This window comes from Mus musculus, chromosome 16 (assembly GCF_000001635.26).
Source record: "Mus musculus strain C57BL/6J chromosome 16, GRCm38.p6 C57BL/6J".
Classification (NCBI taxonomy): Eukaryota; Metazoa; Chordata; class Mammalia; order Rodentia; family Muridae; genus Mus; species Mus musculus.
Window position 1 is genome coordinate 93,167,953 of NC_000082.6, and position 26,916 is coordinate 93,194,868.

The following is a 26,916-nucleotide window of genomic DNA, read 5'->3' on the forward strand; positions in this document are numbered from 1 at the left end:
CATAATATCATGGTGACAGACTCCTTACTTTAAGAGACCCACACATTATTGGAGTGGTATCATAGAGGGTGGGGCTTTGGGATGGCTTCATTTAACTTCCCCATGACTCAGATCTACTCACACATTTGTCCTCAGGCTGGATTGAGGTCAACAAGGGTAAATAGTCCCTTGGCCTGAAGGTACTCCCTCGGTCATCTCCCCACTCGCCCTGTCTGCTGACCTCGGAGGAAAGCCAGCCCTGCAGTTAACATCTGTGGTCCCATCAGCGGGGTTGGAGTAAAAGGTACTTAACGCAGGCAGCTCGTTTTGCAAGGTTAGAAAGAATCGATAGGAGATGAGTTTAATGCGGTATCGCTATCAGGTCTCGTTGTGCTTTTAAAACTGAAATACCCACAGTGGTATAATCTTAGTCTCACTGGAAAGAGAATGGGTTGAGCGGGGGGTCTCTGATAGATATCACACTCAGCGTAGATGACAGAAAACCCACGTAGAGCCCTCTAGAATTACACTGTCCCCATTTTCTCTCCCTCCCCTTCCTTTTCGAGACACTGTCTCTCAGAGCAACTCAGGTTTGGTTTGAATCTTGAATTTAGTCTGTAGGTCATACTGGCCTTGAACCCATGGTAACCGCAACGCTCTCCCCTCCCTTATACATGTGTCCCACCAAACGTGACTTCTTTCCTTATGTAATCTTTTTCTTTTTAATCTCTTCTTTTTTCCCCACCCTCCTCTTCTCCCTCAAACAGTCCATCCTTTCCTGCCTGTTTATTCTCCCCACTCCCACGGAAGACAGCCTAAAGAAACCAGGTGATGCCCCTGCAACCCCCTACAAAATTAAGGCTTGGAAATTCATCACGAAGCAGGGCCAGTTGGATGTCATCAGGCTCACAGCAGACACAAACTTCCACAAACTTCTTTCGAAAAAGGAGCCAGTCTGGGCAGAGCAAAATTAAACACAGTATACCTGTCTGTTGTCAAGCAGGAACACGATGAATTCTCTAGTGAGTTTCATGCAAAAGCTTCATGAGAAAATCATGAACAGTAGGGACATAGCTGTGTGTCTGTGAACACATCAATTTCCCGACATTCATTGGGAGAACTGGTCTATGGTGAAGTCAAGTGTCAGAAAAAATTGTGAAGAGCAAGGAAGGGCAAACCCTGGTTAGCCACACCCTGCCAGCCTTCACGCGTGTGTGCGGATGCCAGGTTTCGCTGTAAAAACTGAGCAGTGCCTTTGACATCCGGCATTAAGATTCTGTCTCACCCAGCGCATTTACTCCAGGTGACTGTTAACACAAGCGATCCAGTTACTGGATCTGAACCCGTAATGATGACAACTATTGCAGATGTAACTCAAATGGCTAATCTGAGAATTAAAGACCTCCATTCATTGCCTAGGGCTTTTGTAAGAATGAATATACACTAGGTGACTCAACAGAAATGGACTCGCGGACAGCTCTGGGCCCTAGAAACTCCAAATCAAGGTCCTGGTGGGTTTAGTTCCTTCCAGAACTCTGACTCTCTCTCTCTCTCTCTCTCTCTCTCTCTCTCTCTCTCTCTCTCTCTCTCTCTCTCTCTCTCCATTAGTTTCTATTCTTCTGTGTCTGTCTCAGTGTCCAATCCCCTACTTCTTAAGGGCAGTAGTCAAACTGGATTAAGACGCACCCTTGTTACCCCATCTTATCTTGCTCATTTATAGGGACTCTATTACCAAATAGAGTCACTTCCATGGGCCCTGAGTGTTGGGACTTCCACGTCTTTCCAGGGGACACAGTTTAGTCCATAGTAACAGTCATTTGCTTCATCCCATACCTGCTAAAGACTTGCACTATGTTGGCTTTATTAAGTTAGCTTTAGGATCAATTTTAAGCCAGAGGTGACTACACTCAATATCCTTCCTTTATTTAACCAGGAGGAGCTGACAGATGGGGAGATAGCTCAGTTAATAAAGTCCTTACAAGCACAGAGACCTGAATTTTATCCCTAGGGCACATGGGCAGAAGCTGGACGTGGCGACATCTTTACTTAACTGTCACCCCACATGGAGCTAAGTGCCCACTGTCCGTTTAGAACTCCACAGCGCACACTTACTGTGCCACCGCTGGCTTCTGTCCCGGTTGCTGCTGTGATGCAGCACCCCCATCAAGAGCTACTAAAGGGGGGAGGGGCTTACTCTGGCTCAGGGTTCAAGGGTGCAGCCCATCATGATGGGGAAGTCGCAGCAGCAGGAACGTGAGGAGGCAGATCTGCATCTGGGAAACATGGGGTGATCCACTGCCCAGTTTCCTCTCGTGTGTGTATCGTCCAGGATCTCAACCTGGGGATGGTAACATGCACAGTGGGCAGGTCTCCCAACCGTAATGAGCACAATCAAGATAACCCCCCATAGGCATGCGCAGAGGCCCTCTTAGATCCCGTCCCGCTGGTAAGACTAACCACCACATTACATTAAATACTTAGAAAACAAGCATTTCCAAGAGTACAGAGTCCAACCAAGGCCCCTTACCATGGAGTGACGTTACGGAAGGCCCCACCCCTTCCTGGGGAAGGACCTCTATTAGTAGGCTCTACTATAGAAAAAAAATACTGTGTTTCAGTTAAGTGATCAAATTCTTCATTATCACACTACATACAGACCCAACACGAAAGTCGGCTGTGTAGATGGAGAAAGAAAGAAAGAAAGAAAGAAAGAAAGAAAGAAAGGAAGGAAGGAAGGAAGGAAGGAAGGAAGGAAGGAAGGAAGGAAGGAAGAAAAAAAAGAAAGAAAGAAAGAAAGAAAGAAAGAAAGAAAGAAAGAAAGAAAGAAAGAAAGAACGAAACAGCACATGGTGTCGTCCTTGGCTTCTACATCCAAAACCATGCAAATGTCCAAGATTTCATACACATGTGACTTGAGCACACACACATGCACACATGTGTACACATGCTCTCTTAGTTAGGGTTTTCCTGCTGTGAACAGACACCATGACCAAGGCAACTCTTATAAGGACAACATTTAGTTAGGGCTGGCTTACAGGTTCAGAGGTTCAGACCATTATTATAAAGGCAGGAGCAGGGCAGCATTCAGGCAGGTATGGTGCAGGAGGAGCTGAGAGCTCTACTTCTTCATTTGAATACTGCTAGAATACTGGCTTCCAGGCAGATAGGATGAGGGTCTTAAAGCCCATGCTCACAGTGACACACTTACTCCAACAAGGCCACACCTTCTAATAGTGCCACTCCCTGGGCCAAACATATACAAACCATCACACATGCACACAGGCACATATGCTCTGACACACCCAAACACACACACACACACATATGCACATGCACACTTGCACATACACACAGACATATAAAAACACCAGAAAAGTAAATTAAAGGAGCTAGACATGGCAGTGGCTCATATCTGTAATCCCAGCACTTGGGAGGCTGAAGCAGGAGCATTGCTTCAAGTTCTTAGCTATAATAACCACTCTATAATGAGTGGTGGTCTAGCCTGGACTACAGTGTGACCCTAATTCATAAATCAATAACAACAAAAGAACAGTGTATACATAAAGTCTCTAGCTTCGTAATTTATAGGCAGGCTCATGAAAGAACAACCTACCCTTGAAAAACAAGAACTCCACGTAAAGGAAGGTTGGGAATTCAGGAATCGCTGTCAAAATTTGGGGAAGAGTATTCAAGAATAGTCTTCCTGGGTCTATAAAAGTAAGATTTTGCCCCCTTTGGGCTTCATAGTGAAGACATGTTGTCTGGAATAAAGGGGAAAAACATCAACAGCTGTTTCCTGGTAGCAAGAGAACTTAACATCCTTTGAAATATATGGGGAACCGGGATGCCCTTGGAGCCTTTGATCAATGCAATGAAGTGAATGTGTGGGGCTGTCTTTAGGCCATGGCAGAAAACATTAAATCTTTGTGAACTGATTTCATATAACTTAATATCTGGAACACAAGCAGATAAAAACTTTTGGGGAGTTCTCAGTCTTGTCCTGCTGAATCCACATACATCTAGAGACCAGGCACACACCTGCGGGGAGCTTCTCTCTGCCTGGTGTCCTGCCGGGAGAAATGGCAGCAGCGGAACGATGTGTCCTCCCATCTCCACCCTGGCCTTCTCTCATCCACCCCTGTGGTCCTTCAGTCCAGGTCCACGGAACCCTGCTAGCCAGGCCTCCCCCCTCAGGTGTTTCCAATCTCCCTGGTTCACTCTTGAGCTTCTCCTGGTTGCTCACTGACCTCCCCATGTCCCAAGTCCAGCCCATGTGCTCTGTCAAAGTCGATTCACTTTCCATGTGCATGCACTGAAAGGAAAGCAACAAAGGAGAGGGATGGAGCCCTGGTGTGAGCTTCTCTGTGCCCCGACAGCCTTCCACCTTCACTACAAGCTCAGAAACAACGGAACCAGTCAGCCCTGAACTGAACCCCCTGAAACCACAAGCCAGAATACACTAGACCCCGCTAACCCTGTTAACGTGTCTTCCTCGTGTAGTTATCACAGCGACACCAATGACCAAAAGTGACTAAAAATCAAATTTCCAAACCCTCACAATTTTCTCCCAGGAACTCAGGAGTTGAGGGTAACAAAGATGAAAATAACATCTTCTGTCTCAGTTCCAGAATCAATTTCTTCCACAGGCTTCCTTGCCCATCTTTAACATTTTACGACGGCATTTTTATTCGGGTTGAGTAAACATTACACTCTCCGGGAGGAAAGCTGGTTCTCTACACTGACACACGACTCTGACAGGGAGTGAGAGGAGAAACTGTTGCAGTGACTGTGTGTGTCACGATCCACAGGCTGAGGGATCAGATCAACCACGATGCCACCACTTCCAACCTTAATCCAGAGCTGTGGTTGGGCCTAGGCTTCAGAAACACTAGCTTATTAGAAACAATATAGCAAGTGTGCAGGCAAACAGCCAGTTACAGATGTACAAAGGACAAGGCTGAGGGACTGCACACAGCGATGATGGCATAGCTCGGACACACATGTCCGAAGTGAGGACACGTGTGCGTTAGCTTCCCATTCTTACTGTCACAAGCCACCACAAATTCTACAGCTTTAAACGGCATAGACTTATCATTTTATTGTTCTTTAAGTCAGAGATCTGACACATGTAGGTGAAAACATGGGGTCATCAGATCTCTAAAGATGAGTCCTTTGCTGGTCTCTTGCTGTCTGGCAGAGGCTGCCACAGCCCCTTGTCCATCTTTGAATCGAGAATGGATTCCAGTGAGTCTCCCATCACCTCACCGACTTCCCCTGCCTCACTTCCACTTAAAAAATTCCCTGTGCTTACATTGGGCCCACCAGGATGACCTCCACCTGAGTGTGGTGCTTTGAAGGAGAACAACACTAGAGACTCAGTTTGACCTCTCAGAATCCAGTTAGGGGCACTGCTTTGAGAGGTTCAGGTGTGGCCCTGCGAGAGGGAGTGCATCCTGCAGAACAGGCTTTAGAGCTTAGAGCCTCTGTCATGTCCAGCTTGTTCTTCTTTCTGTTCTGGGTTCATGTTTGGAGATGCGAGCTCTCAGCTTCCTACCACTGCTGCCGTGCCTGCCATGCAGCCCACTGTGATAGATTTTTTATTCCTCTGGAAGTGTGAGCCCAAATAAACTCCTTTCTCTGTAAGTTGTCTTACCTGTAGTCTTTGATGATAACAGAAGAGTGCATGTGGCTTAGCTAATGTGTAAGCTTCAGTCTGTCTGCAAACTCTGTTCTCTACTGTCATCTTTGGTAACATGCTTCCATCTCGTCCCACCGAAGAACCTGACCCTCAGGCTATGTTATCAGAATGCCTGAGTGTACAGTCCAGGAAGAGCCAATGAGAGAGTCCCACAGGCTGATTCTCAATTCTCTCTCTCTCTTCTTTTTTCTATTTCTCTTTCTTTCTTCCTTTTTCTCCTCCTCCACTCCATCCTTCCTTCTCTCTCGCTTCCTCCTTTTTTTGTTTTTTCTTTCTATCTTCTTTTTATCTCTTTCTTCTCTTCCTACCTTTCATTCTTTGTTCCTTACTCCTCTCCCTCTTTCTTCCTTTTATTTCAGGTTAGAAAACAGAACTTAATCCACATTTGCAATATCAAAAATTCTCGTCTGTATACAGAGAGGCCCCTATACCAATAATCAAAGGCTATCATATAATGAAACTCATCCAAGTCTGTAAAAGAAGAAATACTACCCAAGACTCCTGTAACTCAAGAAGCTGCCATTTGAATATGAAATAAGTAAAGTATGTCTTCAGCAACCAAGCAACCATTCCTATATATATTTTGTTAGAACACTGTAACATAACATCATAAAAATCATCAAAATTCATAATCAAATATCTTACAAACAACATCAAACTGGTTAGTGTGGGAAGACTGTTGACACTCTTGTGTTCCAGTGAAGCCAATCATCACCCAGAGTTTTATTTTTATAAACATCTAGGTGAACTTCTGACAACAAAATAAACCTAATAAAAATTTAAAAACAGCCTTCCTGCACCTTTCTCATCCCCCTCTCTTTAGATCAATGCATTTTCCAACCATCATCTAAGACACAAATATTCTCCAGAGATTATGATTAACCCAGATGCCCACAACTGGTCAATGTGCAGAGAAAAGGAGACCACAGAATGCTCAACCCTACGGGTTGGTGGGGGGGGGTGGTGGTGAAATATTACACCCCCCCTCCCAAGTCTCTGAAATCACTTTGGAAGAGGGGTAGGATAAGATGTAAGAGGCAGAGGTGGTGGATGACTATAAAGACACCGTGTCTTCTGGACAGAGCAGGGCAGTTGCACATATGAACGCATGATGGCCATGACAGTGTGCATAAGAACCATAGACACTCAAACGGAACACAATCTCAGCACAAGGATGGGCATAAAATTGTACCAGAGGTTGTGCAGCTTTTGGCAATTGTTAGATGGTGTAAAAGGGAAAGACAGTTTTCCCTAAGAGAAAGAGAAGACTCTGATAACTTGACCATACTCAAGTGGGAGGCCATACTTGCAAACATATTTGGGCAGCCATATTGGCATTGATGGAGCCAAAAATGACTCAAAGTTGGACACACGGTGAGTATGGAAGTAGGAGTGGATCTGCAAAAATTGGGGTAGGGTGACTATGATCAAAACACATACAAAATCCTCAAAGGACTAATTAATAAATAAGATGTTAAAACAGAATTGTTACAGGAAAAAGCACAGAGAGTGTAATTCATATGGAAAAAAGAAATGACTCGCCAGGAAAAAGAAAGTGGTTCGGTGTAGCGTTAGAAGTAAAGTGGTGATAATATGCACCCACACATGAATTTCCACATTACTGATACTGCACTGTTTAATGACTCATTGATGGCTTGACAGGATCTAGTGTTACCTAGGAGATGAGCCTTTGACATGCCTGTGGAGGATAATCTTAATTGTATTAATTGAAGTGAAAATACTTGTCCACTATGGGTGGGACTATTCCCTAGGCAGGGAATCCTGAACTAAGTAAAAGAGAGAAAGTAGGCTGAGCATTAGCACACATACACCCATTTCTGTTCCTGATCATGAGTGCAACCTGAACAACAGGTTCCAGCACCTGCCTGCTTGGCTTCCCCACCATGGCAGACTGTGCACCCTTAAACCATTAACCAAAGGGAGCCTTTTCTCACTAAAGTTGTTTTTGTCAGGAAGAGAAACTGAGGTAGATATTTAAATATTTGATAGTTCAAATACTGAACCTGTCAGTTCACTCTAATATTACCACAAAGTCCTAACAATTATGTGAAATTGGCACGTGTGTATCATTAAACAATTAGGCAAGTATATTATAATTGATGTTGAGAAGAAATCCAACAAATGTAATCAAAGGAAAGTGAGGTTGCCATATTCCTGTCAGACAATGGAGACCTTAATGTGATTTCTCCGTACGAAGACATTTTATTTTAGCAGTAAGTAAACTCTGGAAAGAAAACACAAAAGCTATTATATTCCAAAAAAAAATAGTTACATGTTGTTGAAGGCACAGAGAGGTTGCGGCAGGAGCACTGAGATATCTGATACTTCACTGCACTTTCTCCTTCCAAGGTTGGAGTGTACAGGTGTGTGCTTGCCCAGGGGTGGGGGTGGGGCCCAGGGGTGGGGGTGGAGCCCAGGGGTGGGGGTGGGGCCAGAAGTTCCAGACAACAGAAAGAGTGTAGAACAGAGTGCAAGAAAATATACCTCCTCTCAACATTGTAGCACACATTGGCAAACACTATACAGTAGCTTACGACTCCCATGAGTCAGTAAATGGAAACATATGCGGGCTTTAATTCTTATATGATCTGAAACATGATTAAGTTGGAAATCAGGTAAGCCACTAAACATCATGCGGAAATGAGTGTAAGAGCAGCATGTTATGCAGACACTGTGGGGAAGGTGATCAGGTCTCACACCAGAGCAGGTTCCCGGCCAATCGGCCTTTTATTAGGACACATGACTCTCTTAAGAAAAGTAAAATTGAAGGAGGCTGAAAAATAAAAGCAAAAAAAGCAATGGATCAGAAAATAGGTAGATAATACAAATGAACAAATATAAGACCTGATTTTTTTCTACAAAAAAAAAAATCAAATCAAAGTTTAAGTAGAAATAATCATATAAAATGACAGAAATATAAATTAAATAAAAGGTAAAGTGGACCAGACAAAGGTATTAGTGTAAAACTTCAATCTATAGCTTTTGAAAATAAATAGATTTTTACAGAGAATGCAGAAAAAAAATGTTGAAAAAAAAAACTAGTCCAAGAGAGAGAGAAGGAAAATTTATAGTTGTCTATAATTTCCCACCAGGAAAGATGGGACTTTACAGCCCCTTAGGCCAATGTTTATATTGATTACAAAAATTCCCAGAAAAATAGAGCCCCAGTCCCAGCTCCTCTGGAAATGTCGCTTTTACATCTCTAAATAAAACATTAACATTTTAAGCTGGAAATGGCTGTAAAACTATTGCCTTTTATTTAAAATTTTATTATAAGAATTCAAGAATGAAGTACTCTAAAAATATGACAGTAACGCACATTAGCTAATAGGCTAAAAGTACAGAGGCCCAGGGATGTTAGCTTATTAATAGGAAATCATTTAATAATGTTGAACATCTAATTCTTATTTTCTCAGTCTTCTAAAATATTTGGAATAGACTGTTGACAAGGGGGAACACCGTTGCTCATTTTCAAACAATTTTCTTTACCATTAAAACGCTAAAGTATCCACGATTTTGCTTGAACAAGACATGACTCTTCTAAATGGGATGATTTTAGATGCATCTGTTTTTCTCTCCTTCCCTTCTGATTCTCCCATATTTTTTTGAGCAGAATATAGCATACACTATCAGGAAAGACACTTGGTGTACCTAGCAGAGTGGCTTGTATGCTTCTCATTTTTATTTATGTCAAAGGAATCTTAAAAAATCATACAAGTGTTTTTTTGGGTTTTTTTTTTTTTTTAGAATGGTCCAAAGGAAAAAAATGTAATATATGCAAATAAGCACTAAGATTTCATTAAATCATACATCTTTTGGACTAAATGGAACCAGGTGAAGAATAAACTACAAATAAATTTCAAGTGTGGTGATCCTCTATCAGTTTTCACCAAAACTTTGTAGGCTGGAATAGTTATTATCGTCACTGTTTTAAAGATGTGTGGTCTATCTCAAAGATGTTAGGGAGATGCCCCTGGGAGAGGCAGAATTCACAGGAGTGACCACATCTTTAGGATTTCAATCATGGGTGCTTTAGCACAGCTTCGTCTCTGACATTCGATAAGACTGTGGAATAAACAAAGGCAAAGCCTGGGTTGTGGTGAAGTCACATGACTTTGGAGAATCCCCTGACCTTACAGTAGCTTCACTCCATCGTCACTAAACAGGGATAACCACACTTTCCTGACACATCCTGTAGCGCCGTTATGAAGATTAAGCATAGGGAAAGCACTTGAGAACGTAATTTATCATTATTATTATTAATACATGACCATGCCTATTATGAATCTATTATAGCTCAGGCAGCATTGGAGTAAGTGCTAGTGGGACCTAGGTGGATTGTGAAAAAGACACATGGCTTCCTAAGAAGCAGTTAAAATGCACCCCTGTTGTTTGAAAGTCAGTGTCCGTGGGTAATTAGCAATTACTGGTGCACACCCACCAGTGGATTGCTGGCTATTACGCCAGCTCTGTATGGATGACTTATAAAGTAAGTCGACACAGTGCAGAGTTCCCAGCTAGTATATGTGTTTGCTTCCACAGGAAATTACATCCTATTAATGACTGCCGGTTAATTTTAATCATTAAAATTTTGAGAGAATTTCAGAATATTCTTTGACCACCATACTCACCAGAGCCTTTGAAGACCACAGAGCAGTAAGGGACGGTGTGTTTCATCTTGTTTGATTCCATGGACCACACACTTCTGATCATCAGAGGTTGCTTCCTGTTCTGACTTCCCTGATGTTTGCTACCTAAGGGAGGCCCTCCATTTTCAAGTATGTGGATGAGACATTGAGCCACAAAGATGTGTCAGTGGTGTTCAGCTAGATGTCACATGAGCCCAGTGGGACTCAATTCCTCATCAGTAGTCTGAGTACCACAGAACCTGCCTTCATGAAATAGACTCTCTACAGACAATGGAAGGGACCATTCTTTGTGGCTTTTAAATGTTTGAGGCTCATTTCTCTCTAGTATCTTCTTTATGCCATCACTTAGTATTCTGGACCACTTGCCTTTGACCCTGAAATTCAAGCTCACAGTCTGGTTTGGCTTTTGCTGTGAGTTGCTCTTACTGATTTAGACACAGCTCTGTTCATTCTTCTTCAGGGGACTGTGCATCTGGACTAATTATCTATTTTAGTTCTGTGGCCACCACAGAGAGTAGTTAAAGCTCCGAGTATCATGTGAGATCCTTCATCTTCAGTCATAACCCTCCTACATTTGCACCAGCATGATGGCTATGAAGCCCATAAGTGTGAGATCACTCTAGGCTGCTCTTCTAACCTCTAAGAGGAGCCAGTCCTTGGGACTGATGGAATTTCACTGCATTTTCCTGTTTCCATCGTATAATGAAATCATTGTCTGGCCCCTATCCTGTACTTTGCCCTTTCTCAGTCTTAAGGTGGACTGCTCGATAGCCCTCCTCCACGGCTCTAGAAAAACTAGAAAGTGCAAGTGGAGTCACATGGTATCTCAATCCCTTGGTTTATTTCCTTACCTGTCAATCAGCCACATATTCCATATGTCTCGATGCATGGGGCCAGGTTGTGCATGTTTCTAATGGGCATGCTTGGTCAAACTCACATCTATAATATATTTCTTAGGTCATCACATTACGCTCATGTAGTCAGATGCAGACCCAAAGAGGAGCATGCCACAAAACCTCAGCCTCCCCTGGAATTGGCTGGGAGTTAGGCTAAACTAGGGGTTGCTTGGTTAATTACTTTTTCCATTAGTGTAATACTTACCTGAAAGAAACAACTAAAGAGGTGTGTGTGTGTGTGTGTGTGTGTGTGTGTGTGTGTGTGTGTCATGGTTTATGGGAATACATTCCATCATGGAGGACAAGCCAGGTGGCTACATGGCCGAAGGAGAGTGGCTGCTTGCCCACATCTCTGTTGACCAGAGAACAGGCTGAAGACCAGAAGCAGGCTCCACTACAAACACCAAAACCTATCTCTTCTCCAGCACTCAGCTTCTTCCATCTATTCTTCACCTTCCTAAGGTTCTACTACCTCTGGAGACAGCACCCACCATCAGGTGGGGACTGGGTAAGTGACATTTCACATCCACATCTTAACAATGGGCAGCACTCACTGCAGAGCTACCGAATCAGACTTTGGGAGAAGTTCCAAGACTTGAAATCCTATCAGGTCCATCCTGCTTGGAAAGACAAAACAAATATCATTGCCTTGTAGGGCAGCTTCAGGTTCGCAGCTGAAGTATGACTCTATTGTAGACAATTTAGGAGAAAGCAAACATTAAGCCCAGCAGTCCCCCCCCCCCCAAAAGAGTTCCCTGCCTGGATTCCTGTTCTCTCATCTCCTAGCTACAAGTAATCATGAAAGACGTGGGGCTCTGTAAGCAGTAGGAGGCTAGTGGAAAGTGGGACTCCACCGTACAGCCCCACAATATCATCATCTATGATAGAGTGGGACTTAGGGGTGGCATAGCTGTTTAGGGGTTACCAACATTCCTGTGAGAAACACTCCACCCATGCTTTGTGAGAAAACCCAACAAACTGACAGTTCTCACAAGTCGGACTTTGGTGAAACAGTACGTCTGTCTGTCTCTGTTGCCCACCTAGAGTGGACAGATGTTCCTTCTAGAGTCCCCAGAAAAGGTTAGTACAACAGATGCAGTGATGGGGAAATGTCCATGCAGAGGCCACATCTAATGAGCTCTCGTGTTCATATCAACCACCTGCGGATGGAGAATCTAGTCATGCACAGGAAGTGAGGGAATTGCTTGTGCTCTTATCAGCTTGAGGTGGACGCCAGCACTTTTCCTGAGGCCGATACAAGGCAGGAAACACAAAGCCTTCCAGCACTCCTCTGCCTCCCCCTCTCCCTCCTCCCCTTTTTCCCCTCTCCCTCCTCCCCTTCTTCATTTATCTCTTAATTCTAGGGTGGAAAAAACATTTAGATGAACATATACGACTCAGCTTACAGCAGTCTCTTACTCCACACTGCAAATCATAACAGTGATCTCACTCAAGGGCTGTCCACCAGAATGATGACATTCATCATATGGGTCACTCATTTGTTTTCACACCAGGGACTTGCCATGCGACCTCGGGTGAGCAATTACAGCCCTCTCTCTAGAGCCTCCCTCCATCTCAGTATCACCTGGGAAGGACCTGAGTTACATGATAATCTCAAATTTGTGTAAGTAACAATCCTGCACAAAAGTGCAGGCCATTGTGCTATAAGATACGCTGAAGTGTATAATGCCTGCAGCAAGAGGGTCTCCTCTAAGTCACTCACAGGTAGAGAACATGTTGCCTATCTCCAAAGATATTTCTCCTCAATCAGTAAAATAACCTGGGGGGGGGGTCTGATTTGAAACCTTATTTCATTAGCTATGGACAGGAGTGGCTAATAACAGTCCTCCATCTGTGTCTCTCAATATAAATCAATGGATCATTTGTACAGTAGATAATAGAGAACTGGATGGATAGATAGATAGATAGATAGATAGATAGATAGATAGATAGATAGAAGGATCAATCGATCGCTGGAACAAATCAGGGAAGAGCAATCAAATTAATACTCTTTCCTTGGGAAACCACTGCCAAGACAACCTATATTGCCACCCAAGCCACTCTTCCATGTATTGATAAATATGAACATGAGAAAAATTACCACCATATTGACTTAGTCACCGTTTCTAAATCACATCCAACAGCAGCCCTTTCACACACCAATTTCAGTACATGCACATCAATCACATGATTTCTCTGCAAAGAACACGTGGACCTATGCATGGGGATCCTCTTTAAATCCTCCCATTTCTAAAGAATCTTTGTCACCCATACAAATGTCGAAGTGCTCTGGAATGTCCCTCAGCTGATGCCGCCGCCAGAAATTGTTGGAGAAGAGGGCTCCACTCGGGGTGGTTCACGGGATAGAGAGAAGCTTCAGAATACATGTGATTGATCTTAAACCTATTCCCCCCCATCATTAAAGGTGAATGGGAAGAGAGCTGAGGAGTGTGGCACAGAGCGCATACCCATTGTAATTATCACAGCGGCCAATCATGTGATCAAACCACAGAGCACATGTGGTATTGTGATAAACCAACACTCCAGCACATTGGCTGTGCTCAATGAACTTGAGAAGGAAAATCAGGAGTAAATAAATATACCATAAGCAATACATGTTAATCAAAGGGAGTGATTCATAGCAATAAAAAAAAGCCATTTCAAAAATAGCGTTGGGGCAGCTAAACTGCCCGAGCATTTTGTGTTACCCCCCTCTCTATGTTTACACCAGTGTGGCTTGCAGAAGGATGGATGGAAATGAAGCCACTGGAGCAATGGTTCTCTACCTTCCCAGTGCTGCAACCTTTCAATACAGTTACAGTTTCTAACTTACAGCTGACCCCCCAACCATAGACGTATTTTGTTGCTACTTTATAACTGTAATTTTGCTACTGTTACGAATCATAATATAAAAATCTGTGTTTTCTGATGGTCTTAGGTGACCCCCTGCCCCCATGAAAAGGTCATTGGACCCCCCACAGGGTGAGAACCACTCACTGCATTAGGAAGCACAGGAGGGCATCATCTCCAGGGCCTCTCCCAACAGCCTGTGATGTTTGTCACTGAGCTGAGAACCCAAGCTTTATCCTTGAGAACCACACATCGAAAATGGAGAAACCGAGCTGGGTGAGATGGCATACGCCTTTAATCCCAGCACTCAGGAGGCAGAGGCAAGCGGATTTCTGAGTTCGAGGCCAGCCTGGTCTACAAAGTGAGTTCCAGGACAGCCAGGGCTGTACAGAGAAACCCTGTCTCGGAAAAAAAAACAAAAAAACAACAAAAAAAAAACCAAACAAACAAACAAAGAAAGAACAAAAACAAAAAGAAAAGAAAAGAAAAGAAAAGAAAAGAAAAGAAAAGGGAGAAACCAGCCCCTGCAAGTCGTTCTCTGACTTCCACAGACACACCATCGTCGCACAAGCACCACCCTCAACAAAATGAATAAATAAATGTAATCTTAAAAAGAGAAACTAGAATTTCTAAGTTAGAGTTTTCCATATATAATATCAAACCCAGAAGCCAAGAAAAATAATGAGCAATCTGACTGTGTCAAAGCACGTCTTCATGAATATTCTCTTACTGGATAGTTGAAGAAAACCCAAAACAAACATGCACTGAATCATATGCTGAGAACTTTCAATTTGTAAAGGGCTAAAAGGACAGGTCCTTAAAATTTAATATTGTAAAAAACCTAAACAAAAGGGTCAGATGACAGCAGAAATATGCAGATATTTAAACTATTTATATAATTTTTACGGTGCTCTGGGCTGAGGAGATGAGTCACTGGTAAGTCCTTGATACACAGACACAAGAACTCTGCTTTAAATCTCTAGAACGAACAGAAGAGCCAGACACAGTACCTCTGTAATCCAAACATTTTGGAGGCAGAGACAGGCATATTGTGGGGTGCAGTGAGCAGCCAATCCAACCAACTGGGAGCTCTAAGTCCAACGGGAGACCATATCCCCAAGAATGAAGATGGAAGGGTGATTGAGAAAGATGCCTAATGACAACCTATTACATCCACAAACACCCAGATGGGCAGGAAGACAGAGCACAAGCACACTCATACGATGCACACAAGCAAGCATGCTCTCTTGCCTTCACTTTTGGGAGCCGAGGACATCACCAAATAGACTAACAAAGATCAAACACTTGATGAGCCCCGTGTGTCCCATTACCCTTGGGAGTGGAGAAGCCAACAGAGTGCAAACACGTTCACTCTTTGGCAAATTCTATTCCCTGACTTCCTCACACAGTCGAGAATTTGAAGTTCCTAAACTCATGATTAAAGAAATGAAAAGAATATCTCATGGCCAGAGTCTGAAGGCAGAAACTTGTTACAACCAAGACCTGTATGAAGCCACTAAAGGCAACAGTGGAAATTTTGCATTAGTAATACTCTGACAACCAGCCAATCAGTGGCAACCCTGCACTTCGGACAACCAGCCAATCAGCAATATCCTTTCCCTTCTGAAAGTCAGCCAATCAGCAACAAGCCCAAACTTCTCAAACCAATCTGTAAGAATCAGATCAACTGTGATTACTAAACTCCATCTTCAACCAATCCCTAGACGTTTTTTCTCTCTCAATGTTCTAATTACTGAACTCAGTGTTCCCAAGACTCTACATAAAATCAGTCTTTGCTTTGTTCCTATACAGCCCAAACATTACGATAATCTCATTAGGCGAAATGATGTCAGAGAACAGAGGAATTGGAGAAATCCAGAAATTACTCTAACTACAAAAAGTTTGTGCTTGTACCACTGAAAGGCTTCGAGCACAGCCCAGATGCTCCACGGAGGCAGGAGGCTAACACAGTCCTCCCGGTCAGTCGCATGGAGGCCATCTTTGCCTTCCAATCGCAACAAGGGAGCTCTATGAAAATTTCCAAGCACACAGCACATGCGCATTTTAAAGTAAACCTGTTGAAAAAGAAGTCAAGCACTTCATCTGAACTCAGTTTTGTCCTCTGTGACTTGACACCTGCCAAATCCAGAGAAGGGTCTGCTTACAGCTCAGTGACCAAAAGAAATGACACACTCACCGAGTCACAACAACAGGCCAAAGGAAGTCTTCGTTTTCTTAGCCGAGGAGGGAGATGGTGGGATTCTAACACCAAGTTGTGCTTTGTCTCAATATGTCTCTAAAGGGGAGAAGAATAGAAAACATGAAAACCTGCTACCTAGAGGCTGGACTGAGCTCTGGCTGAGGACTTAAGTGACATTTCAATAATCCAAAGTCTTAAACAGAGAGCCGTACAGCCAGTCCCTTGATACTGACATGATATTCAGGCTGTGTTGTATTGACTAGTGGAGCTGGGTTCAGAGTCTCCAGTGCACATCAACGCCAAGGGAACTTACAAGACATGGTTTTAAAGTATTACATCACTTGATATAGCTTTAATCCAGCCCCTCTTCAGCTTCTCCTTCCTAGCATGACTACGGAAGACAATGTCAGCTCAGGTACACACACCTCCACGGCTCATTTAATGTAGGCTTTACTCAAAAGCCTGACTAACGTCATTGGAGAGGTCCAGCAGCTGAACCAAAAACTTCCTGCAGCTCACAGAGTTGCTGTATTTAGGACTAAATTTTCAAATATATTTGTGTTTCTTTTCCTGTTTAAAAAAAAATTGAAATAATCCCATCCATTGTCCACCAAGGTTTCAGAATCTGATCGCTCTTCCTTAATTCAAATGCAATTTACAGCTGCCTACAAAGGCTATCATCAAATGGTCTGGAAATTATCTTTTAAAATGAGCAATAGACGTGATGCAGTTCTGTTTCTGGGAATCTGTAAGAACTTGAGAACCAAGATGCCTAGTTGCAGTTCTGGAGGCTGAGGACTACAACCTATGTAAATATCCATAACAGAAGAACGGTAGAGTAAACTTAAGATACAGTGCCACCCCCCACAAAATATTAATCAGCCATTAAAGACATCAAACAGCACTACAGTTGATGAAAACTTTTGTCACGAATTTTTTTGTTGGTGTCATGGTTTTGACTTAGGAGAAACAAGATAATGAGGAGTGTACACAGTGATTCCTACTTTCTGAAACAATTAAAATTAAAATTAAATGTAAAACTAAGCCTTCATGTCAGTTGTCCCCACACAGGCATTTGGAACACCTGGAAATGATGAGTTTGGCCTGTCAAAGCTTGCAGAATGTCCAGAGAGTTAACTCGGCAGGCAAAGTGCTTGCCACACAAGCAAGGACAAGAGTCCTTAACCCCTGTGTAAGCGCCACGCAGGCATGACAGCCTTCCTGTGGTTCCAGCTCTGGCAAGGCAGGGACAGAGGACCCTGGGGACAAGAGCTAGTGAGACCAGCAGTGTTAGCCAGCTCTGGGATGAAGTGAGAGACCTGCCTCAAGGGAAAAAGATGGAGATCGAAGGAGGAAGTCGCCCGGTGTCAGCATCAGGCCTTCACATGTACACACATACACAGGCACATGCATGTACACACGCATGCACATGCACACACATGCCCCTACACAAATACAAACAAATACACACATGCCTACAGACAAAACAAAAACCTTGATGGAGAATGCCATTAGCATCTAATGGCTGAAGATCAGGGATACTCCTGAGCAGCCTACAATATGCGGGACAATGTGCCAGCAAGGAAAAAAAAAAAAGCCAGGTCCAGTGTGACCACATTGCTGGGGCTGAAACACTGTGGTCCGTGTAGCAAATGTGGAAGTTTGAATGAAAATGGCTCCCACAGACTCATTGGGAATGGCATTATTGGAGGTGTGGCCTTGTTGAAGGAAGTGTGTCACTGGGGATGGGTTTGGAGGTTTCAGATGCTCAAGCCAGGCTCAGCACACACCTCTCTCATTCCCACCCACCCCCCTCTCCCTGTTGCGTGCTGATCCAACTTTACAGCTTTTGGCTCCTTCTCCAATACCATGACTGACTGCATGCTACCATGCTTCTTGCTGTGATAATATTAGACTAAACCTCTGAAACTGTAAAGCCAATACCAATCACATGATTTTCCTTATAAGAGTAGCCATAGTCCTGGTGTCTCTTCACAGCAACAGAAACCGCTAAGACAGAGATGACTAAATTTGAAAAGGAAAAAAATAAATAAACATGGCAACTTACACACCAGGTTGTCCACATAGCTTTAATCTCTGAAGAATGGGAGCAGAGGTGGGGTTGAGATCCTGATAGAGTGAATGAGAACAGTACCCACCCACCAGCTTCCCACTATCCTTTGGCATCTTTATCCTCCATGCTTAGACATGGCTTAGTGAGGGAACTTCACTAAAAAACTGTGCTCTGCGCAGATGGAAGAATATAAATTGGAGTTGGGAGAAAAAGCCAACTTAAAGGTCACATGGGTTAGGGAAATGATAACTTAGCCAGTTTGGCCTTTGGCAAATCTACACAACAGTGCTTGGATTCCCATGTATAATCTAAATTAACATGAGTTAACCTCAATCTCTTGCAACCTTCATATCAGGAGTTTGGTATTTTTATTGCACTAGAGGGAGTTCAGTTTTAAACAGAGCAGCGTGCCGGTATGAATGTAGCCAGTGAGTCACTGGCTGTGTGAGTCTGAGCAGACTGGCTTTGCTAGTCATTCCCTGGAGTTTGGCTTATACCCTGCAGCTCAGAGAGCACATAACCCACACATCAGCCTTCCTTATATGTGGATATACATCCCGGTACATGTACGGAAAGTGACAGTTTCTCTCCTACACATACATGCTAATGATAAAGCTTAAGCTTTGAGTTAAGCGCAGTAAGAGACAGTCACTAACAATAAATACGAGCAACTAGAACACCCATGATAAAGTCCACATGCCTATGTTTGAAGCAATGAAGACATTATCTAAAATAACTAAAGGAGGTTTTGAAGACTTTTGCAAGCATGAAGAACTGCAATGCATCCCGTGAACTACACATGCATGTGTGTTGTGTGCATGTGGTCATGTCAGCATGAGTTCACGTGTACACATACATGTGAAAGCCAGAGGACAACTTAAGATGTCATCTACTTGGCTTTTTGAGACAGGGTTTCTCCCTGGTCTGGAACTCACTAAGGAGACTAGCATGGCTGGCCTAAGAGCCAGAGGGGACCACTGTCTCTACCTTCTCACTGCATATGGTATGAGCTCTGGGGACCACACCAGCATTTTATCATCTGAACCATCTCCCTAGATCCCTAGTTCTTTCTTCCTTGTAGCCTCTGGGTGTCCTGTGGAGCCAGGGTTGTTGTCAGCCAAGGAAGGATACAGAGGGCACATTGGTTGAAGTGAGCCATAAAGCACTGGCACTCACGTGGCAGGTGGGGAGAAGCCACCGAGTGACCAGTCACCATCATCACTGAATGTCAAATGTCACTTGCATGGACACTACATATAGATGAAAGCCCAGGAAGGCAGAGACTGCTACAGGAGGCAAATACATTCTCATATTCATCTGGAAAATAAAAGCACAATTGTGATTTCTGACTCTTCCCAGACTCAGCCTTCTGTCAAGCTTCACGCGCATCCTCCAACACTTGGGCATAGCCAAGCGGCACTTTGTGCTCACCTCTGTGGCACATGCTCACGCTCTTTCTCTCTGACCTCTGCCATCCCTCCCTCCCTACACCCTCACGGTCTTATTTTACTCTGGAATGTTCCCTCACTAGCCTGAACACTCCATGGTTCTCAGTATGAGTCTCAGTTGTACATACATGGGGTTTTCATAGACACACCTTTGTCCCCTGACCTTAGTCTGACCGTGCATTCAGTGTCATATGAGGTGAACGGAAACTGGTCTCCCTATCCCTGACTGTGAGACACGCATGATCTGAGCACCTCTTTTTAAAACTCCCTCTGGTGTCGGTGTCTTTTGACTAGGAGCTGTCCATATGATTGCATTTGTACCTTGTTCTGATGTCCAGGGTCCGCCTCACCACTCTTCTCCATGTGACAGGACACAGCCACGAGAACATAGGGAAGACTCTGGGAATGGTATCATAGGAGCCAAAGTTTCAGCTACCTTGCTGCCACCCGTTGGTGAGTCTGTCCTCAGTACAGTGTCAAGGATACACAGTGGACAGAGGTGCCATGATGACCTGGCCATGTTGGCATTGGAGCAAGTGGTTGTGACAGATATGACTGGCATCTGTTTATTGCCCCCAAATCCATCATAAGGACTCCTCACTTAATAAACCAAACTCTAGGGTACATATGTGCCTGTTGCACAGGCCTGAGACTAACTTAAAAGTATGGGAATTAAGACACACACTCACACACACTCACATACACACATACACACTCATACACACACACACACACACACAATCTGTTGTGCAGAGGTCATCAGTGCTCAGAGCTGAAGATAAGCAGCCCATTGGAAGCATCTTCCTTCTCACTGCAGCCATTTTCAAGGAGTCCATGTTGCCCTATGTGCTGACTTCCGTCCCTAGGTTCAACTAGGGTGCCTCTCTAAAGCTCCGCCCTTTCCCATTTGTGCATGCTTTGTTTTGTCAGCAGAACTTGGAGTGTAACCAAGGAAGAGCTCTGGTCTATTGACCTGAGAGGGAGGGGATGAAGATCAGGTGGGCTATCTTCTCAGTCTCAGCTCCTTCCAGCCACAGAATGCCATGCACGCGGAGAGGATGGCTGTGTCCCACGGTGTGTGGTGAGGACCCAGAGCTCTTCCAGACAGCAGAGAGAACGGGTGCCTTCCTCCACACAGAGATGATACAGGGTCACTCCTGTGAACAGAGATCTCTTAGAACATCACAGGCCCCCTTTCCAAGGGCCAGCCTCTTAGATTTAATCTACGAGAACAGAATGTGGCCAGCTGCCTTCAAACGTTAGACCAACAATGGATATGCATTAACTTTGAGTGTGTCCCCCACAAGGCCTGGTGACCCCAGCATAAGGAATGTCGATGACATCGAGTCTCTTTCCTAGGTCAATCATCATGGACGCAACTGCAGTTGGAACCACTGGTCCCAACAGGTGTCACAGTGAGGGCTTTTACAACAGGGAGGCAAAGACAGACTTGTGAAGGCCAAACAGCACAGCTACCACCCCCATAGTGTGCTCTATAATGTGGGCAGGAACCTCTCTCCTTGAACACAGAAGATATCTTCTCACAAATTTAAGTCACACCTTTTCTTCTAATTTTTAAGTTACATATTCTTCCCATTAAAAAAAATAGCCGACATGGACAGGCAGCTGCTCATGAATGCATAACACAAACGTTTCCCTTTTTGTCTTTGATCATTCCACCCTCTGAGAAGATACTCATGGTTGAAATCTCCCACGAAGCCAGTCCTGTCCTTCTTCTTGCTATCAAAAGCAACCACTCTGGCCTTCAAGGAATCACAGATATTTAAGATTTCGCAAGCTCTGTATTTTCAAAGTTTGGAAATTCTAGCTCTGTACAGAAGACTATTTCGAAAGGCTCCAAATAAATGGCCATGAGTCAAATGCTCTGTGAAAGGGATGAAGAAAGCCCATCTAAGCAGGCCTAGCTGCCAGTTTAAGGTGGAGCTGGAGACAGTCAATGCGTGACTCCCATTCTTTTGTTTCTCATTGCATCTCTGTTCTATCCTCATGAACACCATTGATAACCTTGGCTCCTACTCTGGAAGGAGCTTAGTCATTGAGACACACGGCTCTGATATTGACCTGCCTTAGTAGAACAAGGGTAGAAACACATCCAAATGATACTACCATCAAAGAATTGTGTCTAAGTCAGCAAGTGGAGCCAGGGGAGGGCTCACTTGGTAAAGTGTTTACACAGGCCTGAGAACCTGAGTTTGAATCGCCAGCCTGTCTTGGCTTTTGCACAGGGGGCTGTCTCAGGAAGAGACAGATGGATCCAAGAACCTCCCTAGCCAGCTGTCCTAGGCAAACTGTTGAGCTATAAGCTCGTGTGGAGAAAGATTGAGAAAGACACTCAACATTGACTTCTTTCATTCCTAACATGCACTAGGACACACACACACACACACACACACACACACACACACACACACTCACTAAACCACGTACACATGCTAAATTATACACTATACACACAAACACACACACACTTAACCACATACACATACTAAATTATACACTATACACACACACACACACACACACACACACACATACAAATACAAATACACACACACTAACCCATGAAATACAGTACATTGTTTACAGACTATGCAGAGAAACTGCAACCCTTCATCTTATGCAGAGCCTTGTCTGACCCAAATGCAGAGGTTCTCAGATGGCCGGAAGAATGGCTCTGTCCCCTCCAGCAACTGCTCAAAGGTCTATAAAGATGCTGGCAAAACTCCAGAGCTGGCTTGTAGATTACAAATCTCAGTAGACCTTCCATTTAGGACTAGAGAGGAACAAAACAGGGCCTGGGGTGTGTCACATGCTAGAATCCTGACCTGGCATGCATGAGTCTTGAGCTCCATCCGGAGCAGCTCATGATTCAGGCGTCATGGTGCAAACCTATAATCCTAGCCCTTGGGAAGAGCAGGCAGGAGGTTAATTCAAGATCGTCCCCAGCTACGGAAAGAGTTTGAGGCCAGCCTAGGATACACAAGACCCTGTCTTGAAGGAATTTGAAAGTGATTTATTTTCCAGACTTAAAGCAAGGGTTATTTACCTCTCTCTTTGATAATTTTGCTACTTGCCTTCCCATTTCTCTCTCTCTCTCTCTCTCTCTCTCTCTCTCTCTCTCTCTCTCTCTCTCTCTCTCTCTCTCTCTCTCTCTTTCACCAATCTAACAGGAACACCTTTATTTCACATTGTCTTTCTAACTACCCACATGAGCATAAGTGAGAAACTATACTTTCCAGGAAAATGAAACACTCAGATATTTGCTCACAGCTGCCCATCCTCCAAACCCTTCCACTCCTCCCCGACCACGAGCACCCTAGATGAGTAGTTGGATCTGCCCACTGAGAAACTTCTGTACTTCTACCGTGATTGGCTACTCCAAGGCAAGCACCCTGAGGGATAAACTCTCTGCTGTCCATCATCACAGCTCCTGACACCCTTTGCCCTTTGCCATCAGAGAAGGAACCCTGGGATGCCCTGCGCCCATCGCTGTGGCTGCACCTGTAAGCATGCCACTTGCAAATGGAACTTCAAAGGCTTCCAGAGCAGGACAACAAGACACCTGCAGAAGAAGCCATCCGCAGATGCCAGGAAGAGAACTACATGGCTGCGGAGCCTGGGGCTTTTTCAGAGGGAGAAGACAGTTGGGGAAGAGAAAGGGGAAGAGAGAGGGGCTGAGATCACAAAGTATCTGTTCTCCTCAGAGAACAAAAACATTTCCTAGAAGCCAGGGTGGGAAGTCGGCTGTTAGAGCTTCTAACATTTCACAACTTCTGAGGGTGCAGGTGCTTAAACGGACACACACATTTCTGAGATGGTGTCTCCTTGGCACCTGAGCTCTCAGGAGTCCTGTGTTCACTTCTCTGCCTCACAGAAATGCTTGCTCTGGAGTCCCTGTCGTTCACTCATCATATGAAATGCGTAAGAGAGTTTCTCTGGATGGGAAAGGTCTTGGAACACATGGTGAGCCTAAGTTCTAATCAACATCTTATGATTACAAAGAAAAATACCCACAGTTTTGAGATCATACAAAAACAAAAACAAAAAAGAAAACCACAAAAAAAAAAACACCAAACCCTCCATTATCATATATTTTCTAATATGTAGTACTTGGGATACATTGAATAAGAATTCTAAGTTATAAAATATTTTTCTCATTTTTCTATACACAGAGTTTCAGAAAAACAGTAATAGAAATGCAGTGGATCGGCTAGAGGTCACAGTTGATACCTGTGAATTCAAGCTTCTCGGTTGTAAGCTAGGATTGCTTTTCTGTAGGTGTGTATAAAGTCTGATGAGAACAGCACATGAGGGTCTGGGGAGCTGACTCAGTGCAGTTAGCACTGGACGTACAGACATGGGGATTCCATTCTGGTCCTCAGAGAGAACCAGTGTAAAGTTCAGACATGGCCGCAGCACACATCTGTAATCCCAGCATTCCACGGATGAGGAGAGAAACAGAAACAGGGAAACCTCTGGAACATCCTGGCTCAAAGAAGGCGGAATGCAAGGATCAGCATCCAAGGCTGTCCTCTGAGCACCGCATGCATGTCATGGCACACACATACATGCATACCCACAGGCAGAGAGACAGACACAGAGAGAGACAGAGAGACAGAGAGAGGCAGAGACAGAGACAGACACATACACAGAGTGGAGCTTCATGGTGGAAACTTGGTGAGAAAAATTTAGTAAAAATCTCATTTAAAATGAAGATTCTAACTGAAAAAAATAACTATAAGATTAGGGGAAATGTGCTACTTTAAGATATTTTTTTCCTACAAGTGTAACACTCGGCAAAAGGGTTTTCTTACCTAACTTCTATCAGGAACAACAGAGCACAAGGAGACCTTTGCCCCACTTACTGCTCAGAGCCATCTTGTGACATCTGTACCTGGAAACCTCTCTGTGTGGGAGAGAGCCTGTCCCCTTGGCTAGCAGGAGGAGATGCAGTGGGCTCACTTTCTGTACCCATGGGACATCTCCCGGTCCTTTGTATTTCTCACAAGAGGAGTGTTCTCCAGGCTCTTTGAGAAACGTGGGTGGCTATTTTGTGACTCGTGGTGAGGACCTTAGTTCTCCATCTTAGTCATCACATTAGCGTCTGGGACGAGACAACAGGGTACTGTCCTAAATACACATTTTCAAATAGAGAAAGAAAAAAAAAAACTTCATTGTTACTTCCTGAAGAAGGAGCCCCGCACAGATGGACCTTCCTTCTTCTAAGCCTGGACATGTCGTGCCCTGTGAATACTTCCCTTTGGTGCGAGTTCCCACTTCTCATGCTCCTGAGATAAAATGTAAATCTAGTACTGTTGTAGGTTTCGATTATTTCAAACTGTGAACAGGAAATAAATGCCACAGGGTGAGTAGCACCTGAGACACAAAGTCTCTGCTAGGTAAACAACAACAACAACAATAACAACAACAAGGAGAAATTACAGGCTACCAAACTAATTAACCAAAAATGAAAGCTGAAATGGCATGTCAGCGGCTTGTGCTGCATGTCTTCTCAGAAAGACCAAAAGGGTTCCCTGCCACACAGGTGAGACGGTCAATAAATGTGCTGGCTTTTTAAATTAAGGAGTGAAGTTAGTGAGTGGCAGAGGCAACTGGGACAGGCTGCAGAGACAGGAGATGGGTCCGGGCGATTTGCTTTCAGACTTTACCCAAGAGAAAGGGACTGGAGAGTTGCCCAATCCTGCTATCATGTTTCCGGCTATAACAGGATGAGATAGATCATAAGAGATAAAAATGGAAAATGTGAAAACAAAATAAAAATTTCTAAGAAAGGCAAAGACGTAAGTTCCAGCTGCAGGCCTTGTTAAAGGAAGTGACTCTAGTCTACACTGGAGGAGAGAGGCTCAACCATGCTCTGATGGGACAAGAGTGGGCTGAGAAAGCCAGAAAGCCACGAACCACTCACAAGCTCCAGAATCTGTGTGGACAACGGGACACCCAGGGCTTCTCTTGGAATGTCTAGGTGCCGATTCTTCACAAACTCGAAAGGCCAATCCCCCATCTGTGCTTCAATAGGAAAGCACAAATTCTGTCTGACTCCATTTTGTGCCTCAATACTCAAACAAGCTACCTAGGCCGACTCCTTGTGAAACAGGCCCAGCTCCTTTGAATTCTACCAGTGAGTCATTATCCAAATTATAAACGAGCCATTCCCTTGCACACAAGCTCCCCTGATAAGGGATCCAGCAAACACTCAGCTGCTTCCATCCCAAGGACGAAGGATTCCTAGTTAGGAAAACAATTCCAGCAATTATCAGCTTAGTGTCCTCCACGGAGAAAGAATACAAAGTCCTTAAAACAACCACCTCCACCCACTCCTGGCTGCCAGCTCAGGGTTGGCACTGAGGGTAGATCTGTGGATATCTGGATCCCTGAGCAAATGCATGAATTGGCAAATGTTACCCAAGGCAGAATGGGCCTTTTCTCATAAGCTCATCCGTTCTGTTCACATGAGGCACAAGACTTCCCTGAGAGATGGACAAGTTAGCACTGGGAACGGGGAGCTGTGTTCTTGGAAAAACATGATAGCAATAAGAGGAAGGGGAAGTGTGGTTCTGGGGGAGCCGGGCCTAAATCAAACATGTCTGATGAGCCAGATGGCTTCCAAAACCAAAGACAGAAATATTTATTACCGAATTTCCAGGCAGATCTAGGATGAGCAGACTTGCTTGGGTTCCCATTTACAGATGAAGTACACTGTGCTTTTTAAAACTCATGTGGATAAATTGGAGAGAGTCTTGAGATGGCCTGGCTTGGGAGAAATGCACCCCCCCCCCCCAATACCGTTGCCTGGAACTTTCGTGGTAACAAGTGGTTCTCATCAGAAAATTTTGGAATAAAGAAAGTTAATACTTACTTTAAAGACAAGAAGAAAGCACCTGGCCCTGTCACTAAGCAAATGTCATGTTCATCTCTATGACTGACACACAGGGGCCACCTAAATAAGAACAGCCACTTCATGCCCCAACCACAGCCCATACACCAGACTGAATGCACCCTGGCTTTCTCTTCAGACTCTCAATAGAAAAAAGTCATAAACATGCTCTAGTGACTGTAACA

The 26,916-nt window shown here is 44.2% G+C and overlaps 1 long non-coding RNA gene across 1 annotated transcript; it reads right to left on the reverse strand.

The window, feature by feature from the left end:
- Nucleotides 1–16,249: 16,249 nt before the first annotated feature.
- Nucleotides 16,250–25,843, reverse strand: Gm30530. Its single transcript, XR_385063.1, has 3 exons — nt 25,763–25,843; nt 20,789–20,972; nt 16,250–16,389 (listed from the first exon to the last, which is right to left on the reverse strand). It is a non-coding gene; the product is annotated as a predicted gene, 30530 (long non-coding RNA).
- Nucleotides 25,844–26,916: the final 1,073 nt, after the last annotated feature.